The sequence below is a fragment of the Mesocricetus auratus genome, unplaced genomic scaffold (genome assembly GCF_017639785.1).
Source record: "Mesocricetus auratus isolate SY011 unplaced genomic scaffold, BCM_Maur_2.0 Super-Scaffold_100003, whole genome shotgun sequence".
Taxonomy (NCBI): domain Eukaryota; kingdom Metazoa; phylum Chordata; class Mammalia; order Rodentia; family Cricetidae; genus Mesocricetus; species Mesocricetus auratus.
In genome coordinates, this window is record NW_024429188.1 from 106,709,462 (window position 1) to 106,723,985 (window position 14,524).

The window sequence follows — 14,524 nt, forward strand, 5'->3', positions numbered from 1 at the left end:
GAAGTTCCGGAGTCACTGTAACTATCTACTTTCTAACTATCTGTGTATGTGATAGAATTTTTGCCTCTTTTAAAGCAATAAATAGACCATAGACTAAGTCTATGGCTACAGAATGTCCACACAACTTATTGAAAATAGATCAATTAGTCAACTATTTAGTATGCTTTTTCCAAGTCCAAATACCTGGGTTGAAGGTTTTTCTTTTTATATTAACTAAACAGACTTTATGATACTATTTTTTCTTTTTATGCTTTAGGTGGAATTAAATTCTGTTTAACAGGGGATATTCTTTCAGTATTTACATTGTTTGCTTAAAGTTCACTCTGTTCTTTCTTCAAGCCATTTTGTTTTTAGTTTTTGCTTCATTGTTTATATTAGTCATTACATGCTACCAAATATGGAAACTCTCATACAAATATATTTTGTACAATGGGCGTATTCACTCCCTCCTTATCCTCCTCATTCTCCCTTTTCTCATTCCTCCCCATCCCATTAGTCCCCTCTGCTTCCCTGCACAGCTTTGCTTCCGCTTCCAAGACGCATGTACAGATTACTTTATGTATCTATATAAAATCTAGGAACCGCAAATGAGACAAATGAGTCTTTCTATGGCTGAAAACATTTTGTTGTGTACATATATATCACCCCTTTTCCTGTTCTTTAGATCCCTTAATTGATTCCATGATTTAGCTGTGGTGAACAGCTGGAGTACCTTGAAGCCCTCTGGGTAAACACCCAGGCGTGGTATAGCTGGGCTATAAAATAAGCTAATTTTAGTATTTTGAGGAGTCTCATACTTATTTCCATAATGGCTGGACTAATATACATCCCCACAAGCAGTTTATAATGATCCCCTTGTCTCCACATTCTCACCAGCTTTTGTTATTACTTAATTTCATTTGTTTGGGGTTTTATTTTTGGTTTTTCAAGACAGGGTTTCCCTGTGGCTTTTGAGGCTGTCCTGGAACTAGCTTTTGTAGACCAGGCTGCCTCTGCCTTCCGAGTGCTGGGATTAAAGGTGTGCGTCACCAACGCTGGCTTATTACTTATTTTCTTAATGATTTTTGTTCTGACTGCTGTGTGATGAAATCTCAATATAGTTTTTATTTGTATTTCTCAGATGACTAGTGAGGTTGAACATTTTTAAAGATTTATTTATTATTACATTTGTGTGTGTTTACAGGTGCACATGTGAAAGAAAGTGCCCTCAGAGGCCAGAAGCACTGGATTCCCCTGGAGCTGGAGTTACAGGCATTTATGAGCTGCCTGCTGTGGGGGCTGGGAACTCAACTTGTGTCCTCAACACAGGTAGTACATGCACTGACTATTTCTCCAATCCTGATTTCGAACTTTTTCTCATGTTTATTGGCCATTTGCACGTCTTTTGAAAAATATATTTTTATTTAATATACCCACTTAATGGTTGGATTGATTTCTTATTGTTCAGTTTTTGCCTTCTTTGTATAATTTAGATATTAACCTTTGCCAGTTGTGTATCTAGCAATGATCTTCTCCCCCCTTGTAAGCAATATGTACATGTGATTAACTGCTTCCTTTGTTGTACAAAGGCGTTTTAGTTTCATTAGTCTTGTCAATTGTTGTTTTTATTCCCTGCATGTTTGCAGTTTTATTTAGAACATCCTTTTCCATGCTGATGTCTTGAAGAGTTCTGGCTACCTTTTCCTCTATTTCAGAGTTTCAAGTCATATATTAAGATAATGTTTATCCATTTGTAGTTTGATATCAGGTATCTTTCTTAATTGCTCTCTAATTTATTATTATTATAGTAATAGAATTAGATACAGTTTGTTAAGGCACTGAGAATGTTTAAGTGGGCTAGAGAGCGAGGAAAACAGTCTCAAAAGTGCTCATGACCCCTATAGATTGTGTGCATAGCACTCACCTTCTCCTGCATTTCCATATTGTGAGTTTTTTTCATGCTTGCTGTATTTATTGCATGAAGCCCAACCGACATTTTTTGAGACAAGGTTTCTCACGGACTCTGAAGCTCCCCAATTCAGCTAGCCCAGCTGGCCAGTAAGCCCAGGAACCCTTCTGTGTCTGTCACCAGTGGTGAAATTAGAGCGGCATGCCGTTGTCTCCAGTAAAACCATTTGTTATTATACCACTTTCAGATGACAGCTGTGCCTTCTGTATGGAACCCAACATCTTCCCGGATGATAACACTAACCACTGTCGGTGACTGTGGGATCTGAAGCTCTTTTGTGCTGCTATCCCAAGATCATGCTACAGCAATGTTTCAGCATCAGGAGAAACAGATGCAGGAAGGTATTTACCACAGTAATTCTCAAGTGCATAGCTAATTCTACCACGTAGTAACTAGTTTGCTAGTAATGATGGAATTGTAATATAAAAAACAAATATGGGCAGGTGAGATGGGTAAATTGGTTAAGGCACTTGCCACCAAGCCTGACAATCTGTATTCAGTGGAATGAGAGAACAGACTCATACTAGGTGTCCTCTGACCTCCACATGCACACTGTGGCATGCATGTGCCAACCCCCTCCAATGAACGCATGTAAAAAGAATCAAATTTTTTAAAAAGGACAAAAGCAGCACAAGATTCAGTCACAAGTTTTAGAGTTGTGTCTGAGCGCTCATTTGTTACAGTGACTCTAGTTTAAAAGGTAATAAAATTTGCCGGGTGGTGGGGGCATGTACTTTTTTTTTTCAAAGAAGAGAATGCCTTTGTAAAAATCATAAAACTTTGGCAAATTAATACACCATTAATACAATAACATGCTATTTTTGCTGGAGTCATATATTACCTTAGTGCTAATTTTCACTCCAAAAGTATCATTTAAGTACCAAATCCAAACACTAGTTTTCAGCAGAACAGGCTTATACTAATTTATGTCATGTGAATATACATCTTTTGGGTATATGCCTAAGAGTGGAATTGCTGGATCTTGTGGTAGACTGATTTCCATTTTTCTGACGAATCTCCATATTGATCTCCAAAATGGCTGCAAAAGTTGGCATTCCCACCAGCAGTGGAGGAGTGTTCCCCTTTCACCACATCCTCTCCAGCATAAACTGTCATTAGTGTTTTTGATTTTAGCCATTCTGATGTGAGTGAGATGGTATCTCAGAGTTGTTTTGATTTGCATTTCCCTGATGGCTAAGGATGTTAAGCACTTTCTCAAGTGTCTCTTAGCCATTTTAGATTCCCCTATTGAGAATTCTCTATTTAGTTATGTACCCCATTTTTATTTCTTATTATTTATTTTTAAATTTAAATTAGAAACAAGGTTGCTTCACATGTCAATTCCAGGTCCCTCTCCGTTTCCCTCCCCTCCTTCCGTGCCCTCCCACCTGTACCCCATTTTTAAATTGGATCCTTTGGAGACTTGCTTCTTGAGTTCTTTGTAAATTTTGGAGATCAGCCCTCTGTCAGATATGGGTTTTGTGAATATCTTTTCCCATTCTGTGGACTGTCATTTTGTCGTGTTGACTGTGTCCTTTGCCCTGCAGTAGCTCCTCAGTTTCAGGAGGTCCCATTTATTAATTGTCGATCTCAGTGTCTGTGCTACTGGTGTTATGTTCAGGAAGAGGTCTCCTGTACCAATTCGTTCAAGGGTACTTCCCTCTTTCTCATCTAAGAGATTCAGTGTGGCTGGGCTGATGTTGAGGTCTTTGATCCATTTGGACTTAAGTTTTGTGCATGTTTCAGTGCAGAATTCTACCAAAAATTCAAGGAAGACCTAATACCAATACACTTCAAATTGTTCCACACAATAGAAGCAGAAGGATCACTGCCAAATTATTTTTACAAGGCTACAAATACATTAGTAGCCAAACCACACAAAGACACAATCAAGATAGGGAATTACAGACCAATGTCCCTCATGAACATTGATGCCAAAATACTGGCAAATCGAATCCAAGAACACATCAGAAAAATCATACACCATGATCAAGTAGGCTTCATCCCAGGGATGCAGGGATGGTTCAACATATGAAAATCCATCAATGTAATCCACCATATAAACAATCTGAAAAAGAAAAACCACATGATCATCTCACTAGATGCTGAAAAAGCCTTTGACAAAATCCAACACCCCTTTATAATAAAGGTCTTGGAGAGATCAGGGATAATAGGAACATACCTAAACATAATAAAAGCTATATACATCAAACCAACAGCCAGCATCAAACTAAATGGAGAGAAACTAAAGGTGATTCCTCTAAAATCAGGAACAAGACAAGGATGTCTACTCTCTCTATATCTCTTTAATATAAGTTCTAGCTAGAGAAAAAAGACAACAAAAGGAGATCAGGGGGATATGAATTGGAAAGGAGGAAGTCAAACTTTCACTATTTGCAGATGATATGATAGTTTTCATAAGCGACCCAAAGAATTCTACCAGGAAACTCCTACATCTGATAAACACCTTCATCAAATTGGGAGGATACAAAATTAACTCAAAAAATCAGTATCCCTACTATATATAGACAATAAAGGGGATGAGAAAGAAATCAGAGAAACATCACCCTTTACAATAGCCACAAACACCATAAAATATCTTGGGGTAACTCTAACCAAACAGGTGAAAGTCCTGTATAACAAGAACTTTGAGTCTTTAAAGAAAGAAATTAAAGAAGATACCAGAAAATAGAATGATCTCCCATGCTCTTGGATAGGTAGGATCAAAGTAGTAAAAATGGCAATCTTACCAAAAGCAATCTACAGATTCAATGCAATCCCTACCAAAATATCAGCACAATTTTTCACCGACATTGAAAGGACAATCCTCAACTTTATATGGAAAAACAAAAGACCCAGGATAGTCTAGGCAACCCTGTAAAATAAAGGAACTTCCGGAGGCATCACCATCCCAGATTTCAAGCTCTAGCATAGAGCTATAGTCTTGAAAACAGCTTGGTACTGGCACAAAAGCAGACAGGTAGACCAATGGAATCAAATCGAAGACCCTGATATCAACCCACACACCTTTGAACACTTGATCTTTGACAAAGAAGCTAAAACTATACAATGGAAAAAAGAAAGCATCTTCAACAAATGGTGTTGGAGTAACTGGATGCTAGCAATTTCTTTTAAGTACTTAAAAACAAAAAACAAACAAAAAACACCCTGTTAATTGTTCACATGAACATAAGACTCTCCAGTCTCAAGTCTTTCTCACCTCAGATGATCCCTTAGATTTTTGAAGCTCTGGAATTTTTCCTTGACCAAAAGTCACAGTCTAACCCAAGCTCATTAAAAATAAAACAAGAACTTGTGACAATGAGTTGAAGGCTATTTCCTACTTTCGCTTCTATCAGGTTCAATTAACTGGATTTATTTTGAGGTCTTTGATCCACTTGGACTTCAGTTTGTGCAGGGCAATAGATATAGATCTATTTGTATTCTTCTACATGCCAAAATCCAGTTAGGTCAGCACCATTTGTTGAAGATGCTCTTCTTTTTATAGTGTTCAATTTTAGCTTCTTTGTCCTAGGTGTGTGAATTTTTGTCAGAGTCTTTAATTCCATTCCATTAATCCACCTGTCTGTTTTACGCCAATACCATGCTGTTTTTATTACTATAGCTTTAATGTAGAGTTTGAAATCAGGGATGGTGATGCCTCCAGAAGTTTCTTTATTATGCAGGATTGTTTTAACTATCATGGGTTTTTGTTTTTCCATGTGAAGTTGAGTATTGTTCTTTGAAGCTCTGTAAAGAATTTTGTTGGGTATTGCATTGAATCTGTAGATTGCTTTTGGTAAGTTGGCCATTTTTACTATGTTAATCCTACTGATTCATGAGCATGGGAGATCTTTCCATATTCTGATATCTTCTACAATTTCTTTCTTCAAAGACTTGAAGTTGTTGTCATATAGATCTTTTACTTGCTTGGTTAGAGTTACCCCAAGATATGTATATTATTTGTGGCTATCATGAAGGGTAAACTATGTTCATAGCAGCATTATTCATGATAAAACCTGGGGGGGCATGCACTTTTAATTCCAGTATTTGGGAGGCAGTGGCAGGCAGATATCTGTGAGTTTGAAGCCAGCCTGGTCTACAGAGCTAGTTCCAGGACAGCTAGGGCTGTTACACAAAGAAACCCTGTCTCGAAAATAAAAAAGAAAGAAAAAGACAGACAGACAGACAGGAAGGAAGGAATAAAGGAAGAAAGAAAGAAAGAAAGAAAGAAAGAAAGAAAGAAAGAAAGAAAGAAAGGAAATTTAGTAAGGAAACCTATTCCAAATTCAGTTAGCGCTACAGTTTCTCAAGTGCTTTCACGGGGATGATTTTACTGACTTGTGTGTTCTTTCCTTCCTCCTTTCCATCTCCCCTTATCTAATTTTTTTTCAGTTCTAAGGATGGAACCCAGGGTCTTAGGCATGGGAGGTAAGAGTTGTATCACTGAGTGACATCCCCAGCCCTTTGATTCTCATAGGTTCTTTCGTCTGGCAATATTACAGATAAAGAAACTTGGGTCCAGAAAAATATTTGGTAGTTGTGCCTTATTCAGATGGCAACAATCCTCAAAATCCTAGTGGATCGCTTAGACTAGAGACAACACTCAACTCTCTCTACATATTACTCCTATATGTACATACCTATAATATTTTGTCTTTCACTTTTATCAATTGAACCTTAACATTGCCATTGTCATTATGATACCTGTGATGGTTACTGAGTGACTTAATGATACTGTATATAGTATGGATATTAAGAAAGAGGAATGATTTATGTCAGAAAAGTATACAATATAAAACTTACAAATTTTTATTGATTTCCCACTTACTGTTTTCTGAAAGAGGTTAACTGTTGATGTTGGGATCATGGAAAGCAATAGACAAGGGGGGGGACTATTATACTGATTTGCCTTTGGTCATTTGACCCGGAAGTGGTAGAATTGGGTTAATCCAGTTCACTCATTTCCTGGTCTGTTTCCTCATCTTGCCTCTGCCTTTTCCCCTACTTCCAAGTCATATCAAGTGCTGAGAAACAGATACCTAGACTAACTCAATTTTAAGAAATTTAATAAAAATCAAAGCACTAATTGTAGAGAAGAATTGTTAACATTGTAAATCAATTCTCCTCTTGGTTAAGAAATTGTGCTCCCTGGAGAGATTAGTATATAATTTCATTGACAAAAATGTCTTACACTCAACAGAAAGATAAGCATTATTATGTGAAATAACATATACATAACTCCAAAGAGCATGCCATTACTTGAAGTTTCGAAGAGTAATTTCTTCACATTAGTGAGTTTTCTATTTCTAGAAATGTGTTCTAACCCCAAACTCCTGAAATCAGTGGATAATTGCAAATCCAGTAGTTCTTTTCATTTCCTGGCAAAAACCTTCATACTTCCATTTTATAGAATGGAATGCATTTTATTATCAGACCATAAAATAAAAACTGTCTTTCTTCCTTTGAAAGTTTTGCTTATGTTTTCTTGTTTTGGTGAGACCCTGTTTAGTTGCCTTACTTTTGATAGTGTTCTGAGGAATCATCATCATTAACAATGGTGTGGAAGAATCAGATGTGATATACAATGCCACCAAGTAACAAAATCCTCTAGAAACTGCAAAACATACTGTCATGGGTCAATCGTATGTAGTCTACATCTTATTATCATTTGAATATACATCTAGATGAGGCAGACAAGCAATTTTAATGAGAGAGAAATGAAAGTTCAGCTGCATGAACTATTGGCCCATACCATAGCAAGAAATATTATTCACATTCTTTCAGAACACTTTGTTAAGGTGTAGTTTTTCATTGACAAATGAAGACTAATAGATAACTAATAAAATTATGGGAATAAATGTGTTATCAACTGTTCTATGGTTGAATTTCTTTAAATCCAATGTGGTTAAGCTATAAAGACCCCCATGTCTTTTAAATTTAGAGACAGGGTCTCACTGTGTATCTCTGGCTAGCCTGGAACTTGCTTTGTAGACCATGCTGGCCTTGAATACACAAAGATCCACCTGCTTCTACCTCCTGAGTGTTGATGTTAATGGTGTGTGCTACCACACTTGGCTCTACTCTATCTTTCATCCTGGCCTCAGTTTCCCCTACCTCCTCTCCACCCAGGCTCTCCCTCTAACCCCCTCTGTTCTTACCCCCAATCCACTCCCCTGTTTAAGTTCAGGAAAGGGCAGGTCTCCCATGGGTATAAACAAAACATGGCATATCAAGTTGCCATAAGAGTAAGCACCTCCCCATGTATTAAGGCTGGGCAAAGTGACCCAGTATGAGGAGTATGGTCACAAGTCCTAGTAAAAGAACCAGAGACAACCCCTGAGGAACGCTACTCTTTTTTTAATTATTAATTTTATTTTTGGTTTTACGAGACAGGGTTTCTCTGTATTGTTTTTGAGGCTGTCGGTCCAGCCTAGCCTCGAACTCACAGAGATCCGCCTGCCTCTACCTTCCGAGTGCTGGATTAAAGGCATGCACCACCACCACCCGGCTAATTTTTTTTTTATTTTTAAGTTTAAATTTAGATTAGAAACATGGTTGGTTCACAAGTCAGTTCCAGGTCCCTCTCCCTTTCCCTCCCCTCCTCCCGTGCCCTCCCCCCAACTCCCCCATTATCCCTTCATTTCCCCAGGGAGAGTGAGGCCCTCCATGGGGGTGTCCATAGACTGTCATTTCATCCAGGGCAGGGCCTAGACCCTCCCCCCAAGAGTTCAGGGTGACAGTTCATCTTACATTGTTGGATGGGAGTCCAAAGTCCATGTTTATACCTGGGATAAATACTGATCTACTGCCCAAGGCTTAATAGATTACCTAGGCCTCCTCACTGACACCCCCATTCAGGGGGTCTTGATCAGTCTCATGTTGGATTCCCAGGCATCAGCCTGGGATTCAAGAGTTAACCCTTGTCAGGTCAGCTGTTTCTGGGGTTAAACCAGTCTAGTCTTAACTCCTTTGGTCATCAGTCCTCCCTCTCTGTTACTGGCTTTCTTGAGTTCAGCTCAGTACTTAGCCGTGGGAGTCTGCCTCTTCTTCCATCAGCCACTGAATGAAGTTTCTGTTTCCCAGACTCTCTGGCTATGGGATTGTAGGCTGGCACTCCCCAGATCTATGTGTAAAATCCATATATGAGAGAGTACATGCCATGTTTCTCTTTTTGTGACTGCGGAGGAACCCTACTCTTAATTCAGTTCAAATCAAGCATTATCAAATTATAACAGGTAGAATCCTGAGTAATTGCCCCTAGGAGGTTTCTGTTGTAGCATATAAAGGATCAAAAGCATCTTTTTATGTAATATTAACCTTCATGAGCAGCATCCATTTTTCATACCTGGAATTACTGAAAGTTTTAACTCAAACTACAACTTATTTTTTATCCACAAAATAAAGCAGTATGTTTAATACAGAGAGGCTGTAAATTTAAGTTAGATTAAGTCCATTTATATGTTCTTGGATAAGATGATTCATCAACATCTCAAAGCTCATATTGGTGATCAAAGAAATTTCACATAAATGGAAACTTGCAGACTGTGCAAAAGAAGGAACCCTTGACCAGGAGTCAGGATATCTGTGTTCTCAATCTTGGTCTAGCCTGGAATAATTCTGTGACTTGCCTACCCTGGACTTGTGTTTCTGTAGCTGTAAAATGAGAGGTAAGTTTGAACTCAGAAATCCCCCTTTTAATCTCTAAATTCTATCTCTTCTTTCATACTACTAGTGTGCTGTGATGCTTTTTAAATATTCTTTTTTTAAAAACAGATTTTTCTGTCTATCATATGTGAATCCTTTGCCTGCATGTATATATAATATATACACCACATGCATTCCTGGTGCTCACTGAAGCCAGAAGAGGGCACCAGACCCCTTGAAACTGGACTTTAAGATGGTCATAAGCCACCTTGCAGGTGCTGAGAACTGAACCTGGGTCCTCTGCAAAAACAAGTTTTTGAATCCTGGGGCATCTCTTCAGCCCTCATCTCTTGCTTTGTTTTCTTGGGGACTGGTTGTGTGATTGTTTGTTAGGTTCATAGTTGGGGTAAAAATTACACTTTGAAAAGTCTTGCTATAGTAATTGAATTGCCATAAAAAGACTGATGAAACCTGGCATGTCTTTAATCCCAGCAATCAGGAGGCAGAGGCAGGGAAATTCCTGTGAGTTTCAGGCCAGCCTGGTTTACAGAGCAAGTTCCAGGACAGCATCCAAAGCTATACAGAGAGATCCAGTCTCAAACACCCCCCCAAAGACTAATAAAGACTAATAGAAGGCTAAGAAGATTATGGGAAGGAATGTGTTATCAAATTTAAAAAAACCCTAATCATGAAAGGGCAGCATTTCCTACTTAGTTTTACCCCTCAGATGCCCTTAAACTCTAGTTCTTGTTCATATTAATGATCCAAATCTTGGCCAGGTGGGGGGTGTTTTGTGGGGGAGGTCAATATATACTAACCAGGACACTCAATTTGTATTGTAATGTTCCATGCAAACAGTACATCATGAAGTGGCATTTTACTTGAACTCCTAGAAGGCATGCCAGTCTGCAAAATAATACAAGTGGCAAATGCTGGGATGAAAACAGTCCACCATTATTTTCTAAATGCAACTTGATATTGAATCTAAAGATATTGGGAAAATATGACTTTAATCATTTTAGTGAAGTCACTTTCCCCATTTGTGGGTACATGACCTTACTACAGCCCTCAGAAGGCATAACACTCAGAGACAGACCTTCCAACTGTATTGCTTTCATCTGAATTATTTTGATTTTAATTTTTATTTCATATGTATGGGTATTCTGTCTGCATTTATGTCTGTGTACCATAGAAATGGTTAGTGTCCACAAATATCAGAATAGGTGTTTCACCCTTAGGTCTGGAGTTACAGATGGCTGTAAGCCCTCAAATGGGTACTGGGAATTGAACATGGGTTCTCTGGAGAGTAGCCAGTGCTCTTAAACACTGGGCCATATCCTAGCTCCTGGGTTATTTTAAAGGAGGAAGTTTGTATTTTGTGTCTCATAGGAAAAGGAGAGTTGGAGAATTAAGGTTTAAAGACAGACTTCACAGCCTTTCCAATTTTGTTCCATGGTAGATTGGTTCCTGCCCCTTTCCTCATAGGTTAAAAGGTCAATAATGGTGACAAATACTCATGTCCATCTGTAACCATGTGTCTGTGGCATAGTGGATTAGGAAACTAGAAAGGTGATATAAGTGCAAGTTTTCTTTTTTTAAAACTTTCTTTTTATTTCACATCATGCCTTCCAATCCCACCCCTCCTCGCCAGAATAAACCGAAGTAAAATTTAAGAGAAAAAGTTTTAAAGGGGAGAGAGGGACAGTCTCATTATGGACGCTGCAGTGTGACACTGAGTCATGTGGTAAACCCCTTTATTTACGTGCAGGCATTCAGTGCAAAGAATCATCGTTTGTTTCAAGGCCCCTGGTCTCCCTTCCACCAGCGATGCCGGGCCATCACTGGGACTCTCTGTGGACAGCCTGTTGCTGCCATGTGTTGTGGAGATCCTGTAGCCCTGGGTCCACAGAAATGACTGCACCCGCCCCCACCCCTGTGCTTCAGCAAATCACAGATGGGGTGGATGCTGGAGTGAGCCAATGTATAATCCTGCTCTGGGCCTGGGTAGCTGCAGTGTTGGTCAGCCCACTAGCTCTCTCCTGTCTTCACCACCAGGGTGAGCTCTCCTGCATTGCTTTGGTTAGTTCCCCCCTTGCAGTGATGAGCAAGGGGCGGGGCCAGTTCTCCTGCTTTCGTGTCCTCAGGGTCGGTTCCCCCACACCTGATACCTTCAGGGCCTGTGTTGTCCAGGTGAGGTGCAGGGACACTTTCCCGGAGTGCTGCAGCAGATGAGGGACAGGGACAGCTCTCTTGCTCTTATGACCTCGGGGTCAGCTCGCCCACCTGGCTCAGGCGTTGATGAGCCGGGGGAGGGCATCTGTCCCCATGCCACCAGATGACAGATGAAAAATGGGGACAGCTTCCCCATGCTCACAGCTTCAGAGCTGGCTCGCCCACACCTCTACCAACAAGGTCAGTTCTACTGTGCTGCCCAGGCGAGGTGCAGGGTCCAGGGTCCACTGTTCCAAGTGCTGCAGCTGGTAAGGGGGAGGATCAGCTTGCTAGTATGTTGCAGGCAGTAAGGGGTGAGGGATGGGATATGTGAACATCTCTTCCCCACCCACACCACCGCATGGCAGACAACTAGTGGAGACAGCTCTCCCATGCTCACAACTTTGGGGCGGCTCACCCACACCTCCGCCAAATGTTTGGCTCTATTATGCTGCCCAGGTGAGGTGCAGGGCCAGTTCTCCTGAAGATTGCAGCTGGTAGCAGGGCCACTTCTCCCATTCTTATTACTTCAGGGCCAGCTCTTTCACCTGCTTCACGTGTTGATAGGCAGGAGGTGGGAGAGCATCTCCCCTCTGCCCATATTGCCACCAGACAGACGGGTAATGGGGACAACTCTTCCCTGCTCACAACTTAGGGGCTGGCTCACCCACACCTCCACCAATAGGGTTTGCTCTATTGTGTTGCACAGACGAGCAAGGGCCTGCTCTCATGAGGGTTAAGTGCAAATTTTCTGCTGCTGGTTTCTTCACTTTTTTACATTTCTGTATTCTAGGCATTACTGCCATCTTACAAAGCTCATACAAAGTTCGTTGTTTGGAGGAAAGGGTATCAGTAACAGGAGGACATTACTAAGGACCTTGAGAGTTTTGCTTATTTAACAAGTTTTATGCATAACTCCTTTTGTAAGGCACTTGTAAATATTTTACAAGTATTAATTCATTTAGTGTTCATTACATCATTATCATCTTACAAGAGGATAAATTGAGGAATAGAGAATAGTGATGGTTAATTTTGATTGTCAACTTGCTTGGGCTAAGAAAAATCTAGGCCACTGATGAGGTATATTCTTGGGTGTGTCTGTGAGGGTTTTTTCACAACAGGTTAACTAAGAGGGGAAGACATGATCTGTATATGGGAGATACCATCTCACTGAAAAGCTTGCTGGACTGAGTAAGAATGGGAAAATGAGAAATCCAGCTGAAATCCTTTGCTTTACTCTGCTTTATAATCTGCCAATATGTAAGAAATCAACCTCACACTCCTGCAGCCACAGTTCAAAGCAACTCCTGCTGCCATGCCTTCCTGGCCATAATAGAATGCATCTTCAAACCCTGGGGCCAAATAAATCCTTTTTCCCATGAGTTGCTTGTTGCTAGGTATTTGATCATAGCAACATAATTAACAAGAGGTTAACTATACTGCTTAAGGTCAAACAGCTAGTAGTAGCAGAGATAAAAATCCAAGAAGTCAGCTATTTAGTCCATTCTTTTCACCTCTGTGTTCAGGAGATATTAAGTGTCATGGAATTCTGTTTTACTACTATTTTTTCATGAGGACATGTGCTAGTGAAAATTAGCTAATCTCCTTAATATTCCAAACTGTAGCAGCGTTTGTGAATATCTGGTTGTTGAGCAGCCCTCAAATCCTTCTGAGTCCTGATAACTGGACATAGGTCCAGATTCCAAAATGAAACATTTCCCTAACCATGGGTTTGCTGTGATCAAATTTATTCTTCCATTTCTAAGATAAAATTGTTTTCTCATCTCTAACCTCTGTATTTTTCCAAGTTCTTAGACTATGTATGATACCAAAAATGACCTATTAGGTTACTCAACCATCTAGAAAATTAAATAAGGAAATATATGCATGCCAGTAATAGTGGTTGGTTATTGATCACCTACCATGTGCCAAACCTGAGAAAAGGTACTTCGATATTGTCTCTTTATCTTTTTCTTCAGCTTATGAAGTGAGTTCTATTATTCCCATTTCACATGTAAAACAAAAGTGACTTCTTGTACCTTCAGGACCTTCTGGCTGTGTTAGTCTCTCTTCCTAACTGTTGAAAAGCATGTTCTTGTTTATTGGCAAGGCTATCTGAGATTTTGTCCTGCACAAGTAACATTTCTCACTGCTAAGAAGGTGTGAGATGCCAGTTATTGGGCATAATTTTCTAAATTATTATTAAAATGTTTCTAGAGAAAAGAGAAATGAAATAATTAAGGGTTCACATAAGCCTAGACCAATCCAAAGTTGGACTTTTAACTATGTGGAAGTGACAGGACTTTTACTTTGGGCCATATCTGATCCAAAGTCTAGGGCGTAGACTCTGCTTTATATTGCCTTTACCATTTCCCTGGGATTTCTCCCTCTCAGTACATGCGTAGTCAGTATTGATTCTGCAGAATATTATTATTCTAAAGTTGTGTACCTAAGTCACAATTTTAATATGATACACTATCCTCTTATAATCACATAAACTGTTTGGAATATAAGAGAACATTTGCTTTGCCCATAACTGGCCACCCTGATCAACAACTTTTCATAAGTGCCAACTGTTCTTAGACAAGTTATAGAAAGGTGTGAAAGGGTTTTTACATAGGCTAAATGGATTAGGGAATATCACATATCATATTCTTGTAGATTTGTTTAATGAGGACTTGGGTCTTCTATTGGAATGGTCTTGAAAGAGGGAATGGA

General features: G+C 39.6%; 1 pseudogene; it reads left to right on the plus strand.

Moving 5' to 3' along the window:
- The first annotated feature begins 13,835 nt into the window (after positions 1-13,835).
- On the plus strand, positions 13,836-13,951 carry LOC121140098 (annotated as a pseudogene).
- Positions 13,952-14,524: the final 573 nt, after the last annotated feature.